The sequence below is a fragment of the Lycorma delicatula genome, chromosome 7 (genome assembly GCF_047948215.1).
Source record: "Lycorma delicatula isolate Av1 chromosome 7, ASM4794821v1, whole genome shotgun sequence".
Taxonomy (NCBI): domain Eukaryota; kingdom Metazoa; phylum Arthropoda; class Insecta; order Hemiptera; family Fulgoridae; genus Lycorma; species Lycorma delicatula.
In genome coordinates, this window is record NC_134461.1 from 35,958,217 (window position 1) to 35,978,104 (window position 19,888).

Genomic DNA, 19,888 nt, shown 5'->3' on the forward strand with positions numbered 1-19,888 from the left:
TTTAATGATAGTGTTTTAATAGAAAAATTAATAAATTAATAGAATAATCAGGTTTTTATTTCAATCGCATGATACAATTCCATTTGTATTAATAAACAATACCTTATTTAACAAATATTTGGTTTCTTTTGAAAAGACTATTAAGAAGAAAGACAATATGTCTAGTAATGTATTTCTGATCGTTAATTTTTAATTTATAAATTTAATAACATATTTTTGAATAAATTGTATTAAAATTATGTAGTTAGTTATAAATAATGATATATATATATGTGTGTGTGTATTTACAGCTGAGTGTTTACAGCTAAGTAAACATTTTGAAAATTGAATAGACCCTTTAAGAAGAATAAGAAATGGTGAACTTTGGCATAATGTAGAAGTACCTTCCTTCTTGAGAACAAGATGCTGAATTTGGCATCATTTTTGTTGAAGATGCTAGCAAATAGATGGTGTTAATCATTCATTTAAATATCATATTCCATTTGGTCCAGTGGTACCAAATGATCCATTTGGTACCCGTGTATTAATATAATTAAAAAAAATATTTTTTTTAGTGATTGAAAACACTTAAAAGTGGAGTGTGGACTGTCTGGCTTTCCCTATTCCTAATGACCCCCACCCAAGCATACTGGAAGCATGGGCCCAGTCCTACCAACCATAGATGCTCAGGAACAGAAATCCTCTTTGTATTTGATTTACCCTTGTATGTTAAAAACTAAATTGATCTTACATCAATAAAAGATATATAGAGAGAGCAGGAGAGAAAGAAAGAGTGGAGAGAGGATAAAAACTAAATAAAATATATGTGTAAAAAAAAAGAAAGTTAACTATTCCATAACTGTACTGAATACTAAAGTAATGCGGTTTACTCTAGAAATTCGTAATTCGATTACTCGTAAATGCGAGTAGAACTCTATTCTTTGGTTATATTTATTTATAAATGAGACCTATCACAATTTTTATTTAAGTTTTCTTCAGGTTACTTAAATCTTAGATTTTTTTTTATACCAACTTTTTGGTACTTTATTTTCAACAAAGTGTTCTAATATATATATTGTCTCAGTTTGGAAGAAGACTGTCGCAACTCAAAATTAACAGATTTTCAGGGATAGCATTTAAAAATTTTACTTGATTACAGATGACTTGCAGACAATTTAAGCTGCATTGCAAACTTATAGTTTTGTACTTTTGTACAAATTTAACCCCTACTTTAGCCCTATTTTCAAAGATGTGATAGTCTTGTTCAAAATAATTTTTATAGAATTTGGGGTTATTTTTTGGTTACTTCTGAAATAAATTTAAAGATATGAAATGAAAACTAAGTAAATAAAAACTTTGTGAGAACAATTAAAAAGTATTTTAAAAAATCATAATAATATCGAGGATTAACTTTTTTTAACTGTCAAGGAGAGTATTCCATTCGTTTTTGTTTCTGCAATAGGTAATTTCTTTTTATAAGTTCTATTTAGTTCAAGTAAATTAAAGTCTGTTTTCTGGCGCCTTGAGTTTACAATATTTGCATTATAGAATTCCTCCTGCTGGTAAGAATTTTTATAAAAGATTTTTCCCACCTGATGCTTCTTTGCCATGAACGTTTTCACGTCTGTGATTTTAACTACTTCACCTTCAGGGTTTTTAAATATATTATTGATGCCCATTTCTGCAACAAGTTTTTTTAAGTCGAAAAAATTTTCTTAACATTTCTTGTACTGAATACATGGCTTGCTGCCATTTTTCTATGCTTGCCTGATGAGTGTCACATACTGTTCAGAAACATGGATCAGAGCAGACTTTTTGGAATTTATTGATATGTCTTTCAATCACTGAATAGGCACTGTCACCTTCATTCTGGGTATGACCAGTTATGAGGTATTTATGGGGCACTGATTGTATGTTTTCTAATTTTAAAATGGCGAACATGTACAAGGCAAAAATGCATTTGTTTTTATTTTGTCCCCTTTGTATTGTTTTTAATATCTTTATTAATTGACTTGCGTTTCTTGAACTGTTTGTATGATCCAAGAGTTGATTCCCAATGTGGTCGTGAAAAAAAGTTTGCAGACAAGATTTTTTCTTCTCTTAGGTTGAAATAAAAGGCTCTATTTAAAGATCGAAAACTTTGGGCATTTTGATATCTATTTGGTTTTACTGTCTCCATACAATATGATATGAAATCACGTTGTCTTTGAAGCTCGGCCATCTGCCAATATTCCATAAATATTTTTTGGCGATCAACTACAGTAAACTTTTGAAAACATTTGAGACAATATTTATTATTACAAGGAGGTAATATTTATTTAGCCTCACATGCTACCAATAAACGCTTTTTTGTTCCATCTTCATTTCTGATTGTTTTCAAAGATTTATATGACTGTCCACTATTTCTAAGCCGTTGGCACTATTTTTCTGCCAGTTTTCCTTATTAATTCTTCTTTTTCTGACATTTTTTTCTGTTTGCAAATGGTGCTTAACAACACAAATCTTGGCTTTATATGCAGAAATAGATCTACATTGGAATTTGAAACTGAAGACGATGATGAGACACTCTTAAAATTTTGATCTGCATGTGAGTCATCAGAATCAAAAGGTTCACTATGGCTTGCTTCACTAAGGTTTGATTTGTCATTGCATACACTCTTCGTAACAAATACACTTTCATCAGGTAATTGACTGGGCGAGATGGCTTCTGTAACAACAGACGACGATTATATAGATAATAATTTATGTGAAGTGTATATAATTACATAAGAACACTATCTCTTCCACCTTACCATTTTGAAGGTTTTCATTCATATTATTACTACATAAGACATTCTTTTTACCATCTTCAATTATAGAATGTGCCATAGTTCCTGCAATAAAGTAGTTTGAATTACAAGAAAGAAAATAAACAGGTGTATATATATATATATATATAGGCTTAATTATTATTATTATGCTTTTACGGCCAACATGGGACCACTTAAGTCAATTTTAGTTGGATCTTTTTTGAGAAAAGCGTGTTATTTTACTCTTTCGAGCTGCCCAGTATTTCTTCATCCGTTCAGATCTTGCTTTCTTTTCTTCATCCGTAAACACCCTCTTCGTTGTATTTTGTCGTTTGTCTGTCTTTTGTTTAAATCTAATGCTTTTATCTTTTAGCTTTGTAATTTTTCCAGTTTTATTCTGTAGGTCAGTCAGGGAAATTCCCAATTCTTTCATATCTTCTCTAATTTCTTTGATCCATCCTACTTCTAGCTTTTGGAACCATATGTATAATAGGCTTAATTATACATATATATATATATATATATATAATTAAGTAAAAAAGTATTCTTAACACAAACCTTGTTCGCGGCCATATACTTCCATAGGAATGCTATTTGCATTTGCTACATCTAGGGCATCTATGGAAGTGTTACTGTTAGGAGCTTTAATCTTCCAAACCGCAGTAAATTTACCATTTTCCTCTGATGAGGTAATACCATTAACACTTGGTTGCTGCTCTTTGACAAGTCTCACAATTAGATGTGATCATTTTTCATATATAAAATGCAATGAACGCCTGAAACACATCCTAAATATCCTGATTTCACTGTAACTACAATTTCATTTATTCAGTGAAAAAGAGATTATGTTATGTCATTAAAAAATATCTTCAGATTAACTTAATATTTTCTGGACAAAACAGTCACATCTCGAAATAAAACCAGACAAGGGTTACCATTAAATTATTTTTTTGAAGAATACTGTGTCATCTCTGATAAATACATTAAAACAATAAAATAATTAAATAATTTATTCTTACCTTTTGAATAATACTGTTCTAACACAAAATATGACTGTATTCACCAAAATAAATGAACTCACAGTAAGGCACTTTTTAAAAAGTCTGATGCTTACATGACAACAATAGAGAAAGAACTGACATGTGACTCTCTTGCTCAGACTAAACGTGTCAACATCTCAGAAACACATACTTTCACTGTCATCATCTAGGGATCGCTGTATGAATTACAATTTGAAACTCTCTTCCACATAAAAATATAGATAAATTGCAGTTGTTTCATTGTGGAAACGTAAAAATGAATCTTTTTGAGTTGTGAAAGTCTTCTTCCAAACTGATGATATCAGCATATCAGCATATAGGATTTGAGTATCTATGAACATGGCTCAGCAGTGAAAGCTTGTAAATTTTCACCATCATTGTTGAACTATTCAGTTTTCACAATCACTGTTTTCTGTACAAGCTAATAGCCCTAATATCACTTTTACAGTTTGTATCTTGCACAGTTTCCATGCAATTACTTCTGTTGATATTAGGGCTTCAGTGATAATTGTAATCTTGACAGCCACCTGTTGATTTACTGAAGCTTAATTAATTACATAATATAGTTTCCCATGCCTACAAAAATTTCAGAAAAGTTTAGTCAATTTCATTTTCTTTAGGTTGTTCACCTAACATGTTGAACTAGAAAGAATCCAGAACAAGACAAAATTTTGAATTCTATATGTTTTATTGTTGTTGGTGATTTCTTATTTACTTAACCAGTATTTTTTAGTTAGGGCTTATAAATTATAACTATAAAAGACAGTTTTATTCAGCACCGGAGTAATGTTTCTTTTTAACCAGTGTTTTGTTTCATATTTAGATTTTAGTAAATATTATATTTAATATTTATATTTTTTTACTTAATATTATTTTAATATTATTTTATCGTAGTAGGTAACTGTAAATTATCAGTAAAGTTATGATGTGTTTTTTTTTAACAGGCAATTTTTACTGTTGAATTGTAAGGTAGTGGCATGAATGAAGGGGGGTTTGTTCTTTTATTACTTGGATTTTTTCTTTTAAAAAGTCAGTTCAATTACACATTCATATTATCTGGTAGTTATTTATTTAAAATAAAATCTGCTGCTCCAGTTACTTTAGGCAAGAACTCTGCGAATTATATATCACACTTATTATAAAGTAATAGTGTATTTTTTTTATTTCATTCATGAAATGATATGAATACGAAAACAAATTTCTGCTTTGAAGTGCAAACGTGTAGTCAAAGTATTTGGTTCGATTTTGTATTTGTCGATATGAATAAAACAACTGTTAAAAATATAAGCTCACTGGCCATTCAGCATGTAACCAGTATTCGTTATTAATTTTAATTTTCCTTATTAAAAAAACTTATCTTTTCATATCAAAATTTTAAATTAGGAGAAGGAATGTAAAAATTAAGAACTACTGGTTTGGAATCAAACCACCAGAAAATTTGAACAGGATTAAAATTTCAACCTTACCAAGAAATTATATTTAATTAACTAAAACCCAAAAATAAATAAGCCAATTAAAATTTTACTATTGTAAATAAAGTTACAGATTTTTCATTGTAATTTCATCATGATATGAAGAATAAAAAGATCATTCTACTAATAATAGTATTTTTTTACTTGTCATCAATTTTTCTAGAAAAATTAGGAATCATTGTTTTAATTTCCCAATAAAATCTTTTGATTATTGGTTTCTCTGCAGTGTGAATTTTATTATAGGCCATTTTTCTGCTGTGTTCTGATTTCTGAATAGTGCTACTATTAATCTACAAAACTCTATGCTACTGTAGTGTTACTATTAACTCTTCAAAAAGGACTACTGGAATGTTAGGTGTTAAGCTACAATTTCTGAATTATAAATTCTTCCATTCTGAATGGAACCTGGTCGTGACAAATGAACATATGTAAATTTTTCTTTTGAGCCATACATTCAAAGAAATTTATGCCTGAAAATAGTTTTCTGGTTATGTACTCATGTCCATGGATTGTTAATTTAATTGATTGATTGTATGTAATCAACAGCTCTGATTTTGCACAGAAAAGAGTACTTTTTATGGAGGTTGCTTTTTGCTTTTTTCATTAGATTATTTGTTGTACAAAATTGTATCAAATAAGCATGATTCCTCAAAACTTTGTAATTATGCCTGAAATTACTTTTGAAACTGTTGATTGATGTGCAGTGTCTTCAGAAACATCTGTTTGAAAAAAACTGTGGTTGCAAATGTAAAAATAAAAAAATCATAAAAGTCATCTATTCATATTGTTCGTTCACATGTCTAATGTTTGCCCAAAAAATATTCACTCACTATCAAGATTATTATTTAGAAACAGTACAGAGATTTATATCTTACTTTTCCTTACTGCTACATGTTGAATTAATTTTGCACATTTTGACATTTGTAAATTTGGGCATTTTTTAAAATTTACAACTGTACTCAACTAAGTTGCCAAATTCAGGAGATTATGAAGTACAAACTCAGAAATGAAGAATAAGATCATCTCTATTGACATCAAAATAAAGTATTTACTTTACCTCCTGCCTTCAAGGGTACTCGCCTTAGTGTTGAAATAAAAACCCAGCCGTGAACATTTAGATATTAATTTTATTCATATCATTTAATCTACTTTTAGCTCATTCTTTCTCTTATTTCTTTTTTTGAGCTGTATCTAATAATTTTATTTTGAGATTTATACCGTCTTATAATAAGCTGCAGGCTCAGTAATTGTAGTTTGGCTGTTGGTTTGCCCAGTCTCAAGCCAATCATTCTTGAGGTAATGTTTGCTAGTTGAATTGATTATAGGAGAATGAATGACCTTTTTTAAATTATTCCAAAATCTGGAATGATCCTGGGCAAATATAAACTAGTTTATTCCTGAGGCCAGATTTTTTTTTTTTTAATTGAAAAACCCAGTAAATTAACTATACCTGATATTTATAGTATTTAGTGAAATTAAATAGTATCATGTTAATATGACAATGCATTGTGATTGAAATTTGTGAACATTAATAGGATTTTATATATGCAAGTGGCGGTCCAGAAAGTAACTATGTTTGTGCCTGATGTGAGATGGGTAGGGATAGAGCCCCCATCTTGGCATCAAAACGTTTCTACACTCAGCAAGCTGTCGTGGCATGTGGACTGTGATTTTTCTGCTTTGTACATTGTGAATTATTGAAATGTGCGCTTCAATAGAAAATTCTGCAAGTTTGTGAGGTGCGTTCAGTGATTAGATTTTTACTGGCAAAAAATCTCAAACCAATTGAAATTCAACAACTTTGTGTGAGCTGTATAGGTATGGAATAATGAGTGAAGCTGGAGTGAGGCAGTGGTTCATTCAGTTTAAAAATGGCCACACCAATGTTCATGATGAGGACCGCAGTGGTCAGCCTAGCCTTGTGACTGATGAACTGACGATAAAATTCGTGAAAATCACCACATTATGATTACAGAACTCTTTGCTTCATTTCCCCCAAATTTCATGAAATTTACTGCACGAAATTGTATCTGGGAAGCTTGGTTATTACAAGTTTTGTGCAAGATGGGTGCCAAAAATCTAAGGCGGCAGATTTCTGCAGAGAAGGAATTGAAAAGCTTGTGCATCGTTATACGTGCCTCAATTTAAATGGCGATTATGAAGATAAATGGTTTAAGACTGTCCCTTTCAATTGTATATAATAAAATTTCTGTTTTTTATTTCAAAATGTAAGTTACTTTCTGGACAGCCCTTATGTATATAATCCATCGGGTTGGTCTAGTGGTGAACACATCTTCAGCTGATTTTGAAGTCAAGAGTTCTAGTGTTCAAGTCCTAGTAAAGGCAATTACTTTTATACGTATTTGAATACTAGATCGTGGATACCGGAGTTCTTTGGTAGTTGGGTTTCAATTAACCACATGTCTCAGGAATGGTCGAACTGAAACTGAAACTAAGACTACACTTCATCACTTCATTTACACTCATACATTTCATCCTCTGAAGTAATATATGAACAGTAATTCCCAGAGGCTAAACAGGAAAAGAAAGCCCTCATGTATGTATGATTTTTCACAGTCAGTAAGTTATAAGTTTTGTGGTATTAAGTATTTTTTAACCTAATTCAATTAGTATTCATCAGTTTCAATGACAGTCTGTTACTATATTTACATTCTGTCATTTCACTGGCTTTTCCAATTAAAAGGACCACCATGCTTTTAGCAAGATGTACCTTATGGTTGTACCAATGACATCGTATTCTCAATTATTATGCCATTTAAAAAATTTAATGTGTATTTTTTTATGATAGTTTAGGAAAGTTGGTGATAATATTGTATAAAAATATGCTCTTTGAAGTTGTAATTGTTATATTTGTGCTGATGATTATGTTGTTCATTATATGTGATTAATTATTGAAAAAAAGCGCAGGAAAATCTAACTTCTTTAAATCTTATGGTTATAATGATTTTAAATATTTGCAGTAGATCAAGGGAATTCTGAACTGTTAATAAAGTGATGATGAACTATTTATAAAATTAAACAGTTTACTTTAGCTTGAAAGTATTAACTAAAAATTATAGAAATAGTCAACACTTGATAATCTGTAAGGCTACATCCATTTTCTGCTAATTTACAGTAATTTTAAAAAGATTTTTTTGTGCGGGAATAAATAAGAATAATTTTAATGCATAGGTGTTGTGTGACTTATTATGAATAGTTCACTACTTCTCTTTGCTGTAATTTGAAATATTTATTGTATTATATCCAAAAAAGTTATCTCATTCATTTTTAAGGTATTTTTATAGACTTTCCATAATAAAAAAAACTTGTATTTTAACTATCCACAATTTATTTTTAGTTAAAAAATCTTACTTTATTCTGAGATTAATATACAGTATAACATTTTTATCACCATAAAAGATGTGAATTATACTCTTAAAAAAATTTAAATCATGTTCTAAATAAATGGAATTGTATTTCTACAATATTTTTTGGGAGCTATTTTTGCATCTCTTTCATCAGTGGTATGATTAATTTACAAAGTCATTGTATTAAACCTAAAAAGTGGTTTTCATCACCAAATTTTTCTGTTTTAGATTGGATATCATGAAAACTACCATAGTTCTGGGACTTATTTGATTTTTCAGGTTAAACCTTTTAAAAACCATACGGAACCATCACGTGTTTACCCCCTTATATAATGGCTTAAAAATCTCAATGGCTTATATAGGGGCCCTCAATAATGGCCCCTGTTTCACTGGCAGAACTGAAAGCCGGACAAAATTTTTTCCTAGCCGTACATAACACTGTTTTCAGACATATGTTTGTATAAATTTTTTCCATATTTCAAGGTCTAGATTTGGTAATAATTTTATCAAACATGGCCTGTTGTATGATTATACAATAATAATTTATAAAAACTACTTACCAACAACTTCTTTATACTTGTTCAAGTACTTTCGGATACCAAATCCATCTTCAGGAACTCAAAAAACTTTTATATTATTCTTAAAATAAAAAAGCTAAAACTCATTCCTCATTCATCGTATGTTAGCCGTTATGTAAAATGTAAAAATATATAACGGTGGTTGTCATTTTGAAAAATTGTGTCCAGTCCATTAGTAGTTTCCACCATTAATGGTAAAATTGAAAGCAAATAGTTTTGTCAACCCACTCTATAGTTATAGTTCTGCTTGCCTATATAATATATCATTGTCAAATCTTGTTTGTTCATTCATTAATTTGTAATTCTGAACTATAACTATAGAGTGGGTTGACCACGCCATTTGCTTTCAATTTTACGATAGCGGTGGAGACTTTTATTGTGACTGGACGCTAAGTCGACATAATTTTTAAAACATGACCACCGTTGTACATTTTTGCATTTTACATAACGCCTTGCATATGAGAAATGAGTTTTAGTTTTTTTTATTTTAAGAATAATAAAAGTTTTTTGAGTTTCTGAAGATTGATTTGGTATTTGAAAGTACTTCAACACGTATAAAAAAGTTGTTGGTAAGTGGTTTTTATAAATTATTATTCTTGAATTGGTTCCCAAATTATTTTCCTTTCCTTCTGAATCACATCTGTAATCTGTGTGTATATATATATATATATATATATAGAAAATAAATTTAAAAGTTAAAAACCTTAAATATATAAGGTTTGAGGCCAATAAGTATGAAGAATATTTGATATACAGCAATAACTTGACAATGAGTACTCGTTGTCAAGTTATTAAACAGTCTTTATTTTTGTTTACTCTGAAAGATGTACCATTTTGTTTATAATAAGTGTTAAATAATAAATTTATTAAATTGTAAGCCCAAACTACTGATTTTTTTTATGTCTTAGTAACTTTATACGTAAAACTTAAAATAAAGTACTGCTTATTTTAAAGAGTGTTTAAAATCAAAGTAATGTTTTTGGACATAGTTTTCTAATTAATTGTATATAATAAATATTTTTAAAAAACTCACTCCTTAGTGTACTTAAAATTAATTAAAATTATCTTTTCAGATTATTTATACATTTTAATTTTAGTAATTGTGAAAGGTTTAGTACAGATTATCAGGAGCTGACAGTATTTTATTATTTCTGTTTTAATAATATCCAATTGTGTATAATTTTTCAATTAAACTTTATGTAGGATATGCATAAGAGCCAAAACAGACCATGAGCAGTTTTGGTTATCCACATTAGGTCTTGGAATATATTTTTTGAAAGTAATAGTGGTGAATTCAGTTCTTAATCATTTGCCTTACATAATTTTATTTTTTTTCTAAGTACATTTGCTATTGTCATTTTTTACTATTTATAACAACTTTTTATGCTAAAAAGCGTAGCCTTTGTAATAAAATGGCCTACATAACAAGATAATATATTAAATTTGTGTGAAAAAAATATGCTTTATGTGTATTATGTGTTGTGTAAAATCTTATGTATTAAATTTTTAGTACGGTTCTTGTGTAAATTGTTCTGTAAATGTACAATTATTATAATTTTCACTATTCCTTTATAAAAATAATGCATATACTTAATACTCATTGAATACTTAAACTAGAATTTAAGGGCACAAACCATAAGTTTTATATCTCAGATTTACAGTAAAACAGATCCTTCATAAATTTGGTCACATGTCTCGATAATAAAAATAAAGCAGTAATTATTTTTAATAATTTTAGAATTTAGAAAAAAAGGAAGAATATATTAGTATTTATATTTGAGTAAAAAAAAATATATATTTTGTAGTCGATTCATTATAATTCCTTAAGATTCAATTGCATTTGTTATACTGCAGTTAAAAAGTTTTACTTTCTTCATTAATAAATAAAATTTCTTAAATGCTACAGAATTAAGTTTCTAAACTTAATTTTGTAGCATTACTAGTATTAAAGGAAAAATAGAAAGGATTTGCTGTATTGCTAAAAATTGTATATGCTTCTGAATTTTAAAAAGAAATCTTATGAAAAAAATTTTAACTATTTATGCACCAAATAACTTCGACAGATAACTTGCCCATATTTCTGTCTCATCCACTAGATTCATCAATTTTTTCTAAATAGAATATGTTATTTCCTGTTTATTGGTGTCAAAGTAGAAAAACTTAGTTTTTCAGTAGATTTTTGGAAAAATTAAAATTTAGACATCTATAATTGTAACTGTTAGCCGTAAAAATGTGATATTCTAACAAGTTAATCAGTTCAATTAAACAATTTTAAATTATTTATCAGTTTATTAGCTTCTTTTGCAATTTTTCAAAAGAAATTATCAGTTATAAATAACTTTTCTAGCAGTTTTGCAAAAGAAGCATATTCTAGGATCTGATGTGATGAGATTTGGTCTTATTGAAATTATCAATGCAACATGAATTTGATTATAACAATTTGAATTCAAGATAAAATGATGCAAGACAATGATTGATGTGGATTTGAAATTGTTCTGTGAATTAAACAAAAGACTTGTGAAATACCAGCTCTCTTGTTCAACCTTATACTGTTTCAGTTGAACAGTACATAAGCATCTTGAAAGATTTGTAAACAAGTGAATAATAAATTGCAATTACATGATATATTCTATAATGAAATTTTCGTTCTTTCCTTAATTGGTTCATATACATACACATATGCCACATGTTTTTTTCATTGTTTTCTTACAATTATGAAACCATTGGTTGATATAATTTTTTATCATTATACTGATTAATCTTTGAGGGAGGTTTTAGGTATAAAAATTTATCTAAATAATATAAGCATTGGGAGCATAACTGTGCTGACTTAAGCAGGGGGTTTAAAATAAATTATGCTTTTATATCTCATCAGGTGGATATTGATTTATTATTAAGACTGTACATTTTAATTATTTATTATTCAATGATAAATTTTGTCGATGTGTATGAATAGAAATACTATCAAGATGTGTTATAGTACATATTCTATTCATATACAATTTTTTTCTAGCATCTTTCTCATTACATCCTCGTTAGGTCTGTGAAATTCCAAATGAAAGTACTTGGAATTTCTGTTTTTCTAAATAAATAAAGAAGATATAAATGTATTTATTGTTTTGTTTTTTTTAAAAGCTTAGCTACATAGAATTTCAGACGTCAAAAAATGTAAGAAGAATTAAATTAAAGTTTTTAGCAATATAGCAATTAATAATTGTTCCAGATTTTTTATGTACCATAAATATGCTACCTGTATACTGGTATAATTTAACTATTTATTTTATAACTTTGCAACAATTTTTATTAGTATACTAATAATTCCTTTGGTTATAAAAATAAATGAAAGTAATTGTTAACATCAGTTAATCATGGAAGTTAATTAGATATGAAAAATGTGGGCCTTATGATAAATGTAAGTGTTTAAACGTTAATATTAATAAATCAGTTAATTCACAGTGCAGTATATAGTATATGTAAATAATATTTATTAGTAATATGTCATATTTAAAATAATAGATTTAGATTTGAGATCATTATGTATTTAGAATGATAGAAATAAAGAAAGAGGAGTCTGTACTAGTTATTGATTAAAAGAATGAGAAATAATTAATAGATAAAAAAAGAATTTTAGAAAGGTACAATATTAATACATACTAAAAAAAATGATGGTTGTGTTTTGTTTGTACAGAATAATAGTTAATAATTAACTATTATTATTATGTACATGTATATACATAAATTATATATAAATATAATGCTGTTTTAATTAAATTTGATTATATCAACTGTAATAAAATATTGAAAAAATACAACTATTGATTTATGTAACAGTTCCAGATAACATGAAATTAATATTTTTAATATTATAGTAAAAATGTACATAATATCTATTATTGTATGCTTTTTTAATGTTGAAGTATATATTTGTATAAAAATATGTACATGTATTATTATCCTAGTCATTCTTGTAAAAAATAATAATGAATTAATATTTCTAATTTTTTTTTTTTTTGGTTGTATGTACTTATAAAATATATTACAGGAAGATTTTTAAAATTATTTCTTAAGTATATTATTATCAATTAATATTTATTTTTATTTATTTTTTATTTTTTTATAAAATAGTAGTTTATCAGCTGACAGTTGTTAATGGTTTTTTATTGCTATTTATCTTAATAATCAGGTTGAGATTTGATGTAATATTAACTTAAGTTAGCTAAGTTGATACAAACTATTAGTAGAAGCTTCGTGATGTGTAATGTGAACCAAGGACAAGGGTGAGGGCAGTTCTTTTATTTCTTAGAAGCATTAAAAAACTTAATGATTGATGCATAAGCAGTTCCAGAAGAGTGTACATGAAAAAATTTATATCTATTTATTTATTATACTCTGAGTAAAATAACACTTCTTTTCCCTTTATGCCTGGTAAAGAAGTCTGTGATATTTAATGTATTTATAGGTTTGATTTGTCAAGTTGTTTCTTTGGCAAAATGTTTGTGTTTAACGTAACAATTTTAAAATTATCTAATGATTTAAAGAAATTACATTTTAAATTTAAATATAAAAACACAGAGAGCAACAAACAATTTCTTATCTCTCCATCTCTTCCTTTTTTTTTTAGCATGTGTGAAAATGTCAAGCCTGACTGGGACTTGAATCTGTGACCTCCGGGTGAAAGGCTGAGATGCTACCACTCGTGCCACAGAGGCTGGTTTTCCATCTCTTCCTGGGTTATACTAATTTTTAACAAACTAATTAGCAATATTTTGTAATTTGATGGTCAGTCATATGCTTTAAATACTAATCTCACCGTCTTTGAATTACACATTTCTTTTTCCTTTACAGCTCCATTATTCATAGTTTTTATAGATAGTTCACAGCCTCTCTCAAAGTGCATCCTTTAACTACTTATAAAAACTTTTTCTGAATTAGTGATTTTTTGAGAAATCTCCTCATACACGTTATAAGTTGACTGGATCAAGCATAATTTGTTAGGTTAACTGAGTTTCATTGGAAGCTATTCTTCTAATTATTTACTGAACAGTAATATTTATTAAAATTTCTTTTTATTATAATCATTGTTTATGTTATCTTCTAACTTGCTTCGACACATGTTCATTAACCTTAATTTCAATATAAATAGTAATGGATTAGTCACTTCTGATTGTTGACATATATGCTAACTTTTATTTACGTTGTATTATAATGTTCTTGTTAATATTTAGTATTTTTAAAATTTTTTATATTTTTACTTTAAAAATATAAACATAAAATTATTCAAAATATACATTCGATGTAAAGATTAAAAATACAGCATAATAATTGAACTTAGAAAAATATTTATGTGAAAAGGTTTAAGTTTGCAACTCTTGTTACATTGCAAGGTGAAAATATACTCTTATCACTATAAAAATTGGAGCATAGCATAAGAATGTTATTTTAACATGTTATAAACTGTCAGCTAATAATATCTTATTACTATATTTGTATGTAATTATTATTGTATTTAATGATAAAAGAATTTTTAAGAAGGTATATGTACTTAACATAAATGTCTATTAAAAACAAAGAGTGAATACTGGTTTTTTTTAATAATATAAAACTTGATATTGTTTATGCATAGGTTTTGATGTCGTTTCAATTATTTATAAGATTAGAGACAATAATATTACTAATAGTTTGTCTATCATTGACATTAATACAAGTACTAATGATATATGTAAAAAATTTATTATTTCAATTACTTTGTTTATTAATGAAGAAATATAAATAATTTTTACTCTTTTATTATTATAGCATTATTTGAATTTATTAAGGGTCTTTATACATTATATGCATTTAAAATGTTATTTTATCATACATTATTATTATTATTATTATTCTGTATAAATCAAGTCTGATGTAAGCATAATTTTTTCCAAAATTTATGAAATTTCTTTTTAAGTAAGTTTGTTGTTGCCAGCTGTGAGAAGTATAAAATATCTAAATTATTTTCACTAGGGTGTCGTTGATTACAACATTGTTATATAGTTGTTTCCAGATAGCAAGAAAAAAAATAAATAGATGATTAGCTATCTAGAATCAGTAATTAAACAATAAACATAAAAATTTATGATAATTATTTTTAAGATAATTTTATGTGTTTTTTCATTGGTTGTTTCCTCAGAATTAATGATAAAAGTATTAAATACAATAATATGAGTTTATAAAAGTTAAAAAAATTGTAAGTTTAATAAAATATTACTTATGCAATGATTACAAACAAGGACAACGAGATTTTTCTTGCTATTTCATGTGTAATAGGTAATATTACCTGAAGTATGGTGGAGAGTCATGAAGTATCTAGTGATTAGCTAGAATCTATCCAGTGCAAACCAGGTTGATCATAGTAATAACTAAATAATTTACTTCTGTGCTTTTTGTTCATTGTTAATCATTTATTTAAGTTACACTTCCCCCTCCCATTATTCTGTAGATGAAAGAACCCGTCCATTCTTGATACTGGGTAGGGTGCTGTTTGTGTACAATTTCATAAACTATTTGCCGCTCTATAGCTGCATAAGCCTAGTAGCTGAACTATCTATTGGGAAAAGTTGGGGTTCTGAATTCCCCTTCCCTCATAATCAGTATGGTTTTTGTGTAGTTTTGTCAGTTTACATCACTGTTGTATTTTTAAATTTTTTATTCGTTTCTTTAAAAAAAAAAACTAATATCGCCAGTAATGATAAAAGTAAGTTATCTTTAAGGCTGTTAAATTTTCAAATATAAGTAAGTCTTCAGTACTACCTTTATTGAGACTTCTCACAGGCTGAAGTAAAAAATAAAATATGATGAAAGTTATAATCCAGAAATTTATAGTATAATAAATTTTAAGGAACAGTTTTAACAATACCTATATGGGTACTGTTAGATGTATGTAAATGTAAAATTCGTACTATACATCTATGAATAAATTTTTTTCCATGTTTGGATGAATCTTTTACTGGTTGCATAATCATATGTACTTATGCTTTCAATACAATATAAACAAGTTTTACTTTCACCTGCCACTGATATACGGTATTGATTTAAATTATTATAAAAAATGTCCTTAAATGTGCTGTAGAAATGTTAAATATTTTTAAGTATTAGGGGCTGGAACTTTTTGACTGCATTTTTTAGTCAAGGATACAAACTATTGGTTAGAATTGATCATTCAGAAGTAAATGATGTGTTTAGTAATGAAAATCAATAATTTGCTTTTGTTGGAAGTTTTATTACTGAAAACTTTTTAATGGCTGAAAAGTTTTTATAACAATTGTTTTGTTGGACATACTTATAGAAAGACATCAGTACAATATTTATAGTTTGCTTTTTTAATTCAGATCTGATTGATAAATTACAGAAATTATCTCTGTTCTGTTACTTTATTAAGTGATAATATCTTGATAATAATAGGTGCTGTACGTTTACTTTTAATACAAAATGTAATTTAATTTTAAATTGTGTTAATTTTATTGTGTGGTATGATTGATGTGAATTTAATAAATGCTTATAAACATTCCAATAGTTGTTATATAATGCTAATTATAAATAAATTAAATTGAGATATTTCATCATTTAAACATTTTTATTAATGATTATGAGTAATTTTAATTGATACCTTCCATTAAAGCAACTCTGCCTATTTCCAGTTGAAACAATTTATGCATTCAGTAAAATTTATTTTCTGTAAAAAAATGTATTGCAAGTAAAAAAATATATAAAAAGTACAGTAAAAAAATATTATGCAAAATTTACTGTTTATTTAAAATATTGGGAAACAAATTTAACGAAATAGAAATGTTTTGCTTACACCAAGCATAATATTCCTTATGCATAATATTTTATGAAAGAATGTTATGCTTTCCAAGTATATTATTTTTATTTTGTTAAAATTATTTTCTGATGGATAGGTGGGGTTGTGTTTAATTAACTACGAGTATTAATAAGAAGTTAACATTCCTTGTAAAATAAGTTTATTTGTTTGAAAATAATTTATGACTAAATTTGTTAAAATGTTAATTGCAGATAAGGATGTTATTAAGATTATTAAAATATCAGTTAAAGTTATTTTTCTTAGTTATTTACTTAGGCAATACTTTTCTGGTACATCTGTTGATTATTTTTAATTTTGTTCATAAGTATTTTGGGTAATGAATTTTTATTATACTGCATTTATTATATTCATAAAAAAATAATATAATTATAAATAAATATTGCAAAGGCTCATGTAGTTTATCATAACATATATATCTTGTTTTGGCTTTTAAAAATAATATTTTAAATGCACTGTATGTTGTTCAATTCCATATTTACTAGTGTTATTAAAAAATTGTTGAATGCAGAATCCTTTAATATAGAAAGTTTCATGACACTTGTTCTAGTTCACTTAACTTTAAAAATTTCCTACAAAGCTAAACTTTAGACCAGAAATAACTGGTTAAATATAAATAAAACCTGTTGTGATAATGAAATGAAAAAAATAAATAAATAGTGAACATTAGACATCACTCATTTTATATTGAACTGAATAAATCAACAATAGAATTAATTTTATTAATTTATAAATTAAGTAAAAGTAAAATAAAGTTCAAAAACAAAATAGTCAAATGTAATTGATTGTAAAAGGTTTAACTTAACCAGTGTCATAAATAATTATATTGAGTTAAGAATATTGTAGTCTTGTTTCCAGAAACAGGACTTCAATGATTGACAAGGAGGTACTTCACTTCATCCCTCCATGCCTTTAGTCATCTAGATTGTGACTTAAGAGTAAGGGCTTATAATTAATTGCCCATCTCAACAGCTGTACTTACTGGTTGCCAAATAAAGCAGTTCTCTGTTTTCTTGAAACAGAAACTTTCATGATTAAGAAAATATATTTAGTTTTAGGTAAGTGAAGAAATTAAACTAATACTTGAATTTTCCAAACATTTAACAGATATTTACTTGTCTCAACATAATTGGTCATGATGAGATAATACATAAATAATAAAAATCTCTGGTAACAATCTCAATAGTTATATGCAAAAAAACGATCTCTTTCTGAAATGGATAAAAATAGTGAAGGTAATAAAGACAACGCTCTATTTGATGAATCCTAAAGAGTTTTTAAATTCTGTAGAGATTTTATCAGTGACAAGTTGTTGATTTTTGAAGTCTTCTTAAATAATAATATCTTTTTACAAACTTTGTGATAAATATTAGAGAATATTTCATTTGTATGCTTGGATTGTATATATTACTGAAAATGAAATAAATATAGTAAAGGTGGTGGCTGAACAGAATTAACCTAAGTCTAGAAGCAAATGTGATGCAACTATTTTATTTTGTTTTTTTAAAAATTGTTGTCCTTTAAGTTTTAAGAATTAGTGCTAGCATGATTTTTTTATTAAAAATTAATTATTGAGGCTGAGCTAGAATTGTAAATTAATGAGTATTGCCATCAAGGATACTTATGGATCGAAGTAAAAAATTAATTTCAAATGTGATTGTTGTTCTGTTTGTATGAGTATAATCTTACATTATTAAGTACATGTAACATTCTAATTGCATTCCATAACTCGTTTTTAAATATATGATTTAAGTCAGTGATTCCTAAACTTTTTTTAAGTGATTTTATTCTCATTTTAAGAGAAAATACTACCAAACTCCTCCATGAAGGTTGTAAAAAGAGAATAATTAATTATTAATTGGGTACTTACTTTTTTTAAAACAGTGCAATTCAATTTTAAAAAAAATAACATGTATGTCACACTCAATTACTTGTGTACTTCGTTAATGGATTCTTTAAGCAATGGTGGCTCGCATATAGGCACTGTGGAACTGCAGCACCCTCTATTTCCACTTGATATTATTGATAACATTTAATATAATGTGTCCTTTTTTTTAATTCTTTATTTATTCTTGTACAATATATAATCCTTAAGCTTAATGTCTGTAGCCATCCCCTAATTTATGAAAAGATAAAAAAAATCTTTGTATGGAACTGTGCGCTTCACACTTCCTGTGGTATGGTGTTTAGCTGTTGTGCACATGCGCACATAGGAAGCTGCTGCGAGGGAGAGAGAGCACTGTCACTCCTGCAGTGCAGACTGTGGTGTGCTGCTGGAAGGTAGATTTTTTTACTCTGCATGTACATGGAATGTTCCTTGTTTCCCCTTTTTTAGTTTTGTTGGTGGAAGGAATATGAAATTGGTTTAGTTGTTTTTTCAGTAGTGATAAGAAGATAGTGGGAAGCAAGGGCTCTTTGCCAAATTGTCCAAAAACACGCTGTAAGGGTGAAAGAGAAGGTAATTAGTAAAAACTATTGTATTTGTTTCTGTGTACATAGAAATTCAAATTAAGCACCATTGAACTATTGTGTTTTTAAGAGGACATTTTATTAAGTTATTATCTAATAATTCTAAAATATATCTGCATTGACATTTTTATTATTTGCTTAAATCAAGTATGGTTTTTAAGCACAATGTGCTTAAAAACAGTGTACCATATTTTTGAATATGATATTGTAGAATTAGATTATTATCCTGCTTCCAGCAATTCTATTTGATTCATTTTTTTTTCAGTTCTTTTATTTTACAGAAAACTTTAACCATGACCTTGAAAAAGCCCAGAAAAAAATTTTCTGGAGCAGCACTC